The following is a 3525-nucleotide window of genomic DNA, read 5'->3' on the forward strand; positions in this document are numbered from 1 at the left end:
TATTTCCAGTTACGAGCATTTATATATTTGTTTCCACACAACAATATGGCTTTAGAAAATGTATTTGAAAATAAACTCACAGCTAACTGTACACCATTAATTTGAGCAGTAGGTATCCTTTACAGAAATTGTATATGCTAGTTTAAAATCATTTGATTTATTTTATTTGATTAGTGTTGTATTGACAATTGCTGTATGAATATGGTATGGAGTGAAACGTAATGAACTAACGACTTGAGATCAAAAGATACAATGAGGATATCAGTTATGGCTTCTATATTGAATGGATTGTTAGATTAACATCAATTTTTTTATAGTAAGTAATATACATTAAATATACATATTTATACATATGTAGATGTATGAAATAAATGACTGGTGTGGACGTGTGGTTACAAATTGTGTCTTAAAACTATGTGTGGTTATTTAAATATCTTAAAAACATTTTAATAAAAAGTAATTTAAACATAATTTAAGTCACTTTTGGTGGAAATTAACATTGCATACTAGTCGGTATGTAGCTCTGTAATATTAAAAAAAATATTCATACACAATTATGTAATCTGTACTAAACTACAATATAGGTTATTTTCTCATTTCAAGGGGTGCCTTATTTTCAAATACATTATTTGGGTGGAGGGGGGGGTGGGACCAAACCCCTGCTAGATCCCCTCCCCTTGCCACCTACATAGTTCTAGACTTCTAGAGTTTAATTTTTACATTTATGACAAATAAATGTATTAATATCAATTATAACTTAGGAAATTATTTATACAATACATATAGTTTTTTGCAAAATGGTTGAATAAACTGTTATGTTACAATTGATAATTATTTTAAGGAAGGTAGGTTACTAAACAATAGTGTCTGAGCATAATATGTCTTTCTTAAATTAATGATATTATACACAATTAAAATCTACCTCGAGAGGAGTAAGTTTATTATTTCAATAATTATGTAACATAGTGATGACCACAAACGAGATTTAAACAATAATTAAAATTCACCACAAGTTCGGTCAAAAACGCCAATTATACCTCTCCCAAGTTTAATTTTTTAATTCGCGAATTTATTGAGGGCTGCCATCGGATATTTTTTTGGGGAACACTAATGTAGTTGTGCCTATTTTTCGTTTGCATAGACACCACCAATTAGTATGTGGATAGGTAAACATAATTAATTTAAATAAAAACAATAAAATTAACATAACATAATTGCATAATTGTTAAACTGCAGTATGGTAGACAGTACTACTACAGTAGAAAACTTACCTGTTTCCGTATGTGATCTCTAACAAATTACATCGTTGAACACTTTAAACTTTTAATTAATTAACGTAAACTGCAAAAGTAATAATGTACAATGTACATTTGTTAGAATGTGTATTCGAATTTAGAACGATTTATAACCTAACTTTCAATTAACATTGGTTTGTCACAAATATACTGTAATGATGACAATAATATGTTTGGTATAATAATTATAGTGGTAATGACGCCAATAGAATTTAATATTTATTTATGTACTTTTAAAACAAATAATTATTAAGTGACATAGGGTGACATCTACTTTATAGTATCGAAGCAATCGAACATAAACTAATAGTTTGGCACCCTTGAAATTTAAAGAATGCAACTCAACGTACAAGGTTTCTTATCACTAGCCGCCCGAAAAGTAGTCACCTAGCTTTGGTCACCCAACTTCACACACGTTCATACTTCGATACGAGTAGGTAATAAGTACGTAGCTATACCCTGTCAATACTTTTCAAATTTTTCTTCTATAAAATCTTGAAAATCTCTTATCTATTCACGTTGTAAATGTTGATTTGATAATTTTATCGCTCTCAATGAATATTAAAATTAATAATAATAATGAATAATTTCAATAAAAATCACAAAGAAATTCAGGCATTAACTGGTAAGGTATATATTATCATAAATGGTTAAGGGCGTTGGAGCTGGTGCGTTTTTTAGTACAAAAACATGTCTTAATGGAAAAAACTCTCGCGCCCTGTAAAATAGTTGGATTTCGTTAATTTTTTATTTATTTAAAGTAAGAGAACATTTTGCAGGTTGGATCGAAGCCCGATTTTAAAAGTTACAATTATAGAAGGTAAATATGCATTTGAATAATACACAATATATTTTGTTCTTTTTCAAAGTTTTTTTCTATCACTATTTAAAGTTAAATGAAAATTCGGCCTTTGACCCGACCTGAAAAATGTTCTCTTATTTTAAATAAAGAAATTAACAAACCCAACTATTTTACAGGGCATGAGAGTTTTTCCTGTAAAGTCATTTTCGTTGATTCAATATACCCTATCAACCCCTTTCACACACACAAATAGGTATGGAGCTGTAGATTAGTGGAAATTATTTATAAAGGTAGTACCTACCTAACTAAAATATAAAATATGATTTTCCAATTTTATAGAATTTTGTGATGTTGAAAAAACTGACACTCACACTCTTAATTGAATTATTATAATGGTATTCGTTTAACAGGGTCTGGCATATCAACAGAGAGTGGTATTCATGGAAGTGCATACTGAGTACATTGCTTGGAATGCAAATTTAAAATTGACAGTCAGACGTTTCAAAACTAATTATCGAAAATAAACCAGGACATTTTCTACAACTGGGCAGATAACCGTACTCCAGTAAGAAAGTATAAGTAATGTATTACAAATTTAAAATTCATTTAATTTACTGTGTGCAGATTTATAGTTTTATTATTTATTCAACAGATAGAAATCAGCGGATTCATGGCTCCAAGATGCCCAAAATGTACAGGGAAATGCGTCGAAAATTGTCGCTTCTGATTATAAGCACAACATTAAAAACAGCATTGGTTACAGAAATAGACAATAGTTCATGCATCACACTTTAGATATAAATCAATAGGTTTAATAAATATAGCTTTTGGCTCACCTGTCTCAAGGCAAAATGTATTTGAAGTTATAACATTTACGCAACAGTATATAATTCAATGTAACAGAATAAAAGTAGGTACCTACATGAAGTATGTATGTACCTTGCTTCATTTACGCATTCGCGAACTGGTGTACTTTAATTTTGAATAGAGCATAGGAGAAAACAATATTTTATTTATAGATTTATTAAATTAATTATGGTTGTAATGTGTATTAGTGAAATAACAAATATACTAATTTTTACCTTTGTGTTTAAACTTAAAGGGATTGGTGGCGGTGATTTTCTGTATTTGTCTAACACATGCGCAACATAAGAATTTAGACATGTTTTTTTGTCAATCGTACCGATTGATATAGTGAAGCGATAAGAATTCTCAAAACAGATTTGAAATTGTCATTAAGTCTACTTGAAATCGGTCTACATTTGTCAGTCTACATTTTTGATTTGTTGATTTACACTTCTCCAAAAAATGAAATATGAAATTTTTTTAATTACTATTTAATAATACAATAATTTTAGGATTTTTGGGGATAATATAAAATATGTGGACTGACCGATCTCAAGTAGACTTGACGACAAATTCAAATCC

This window comes from Acyrthosiphon pisum, chromosome X (genome assembly GCF_005508785.2).
Source record: "Acyrthosiphon pisum isolate AL4f chromosome X, pea_aphid_22Mar2018_4r6ur, whole genome shotgun sequence".
NCBI classification, from domain to species: domain Eukaryota; kingdom Metazoa; phylum Arthropoda; class Insecta; order Hemiptera; family Aphididae; genus Acyrthosiphon; species Acyrthosiphon pisum.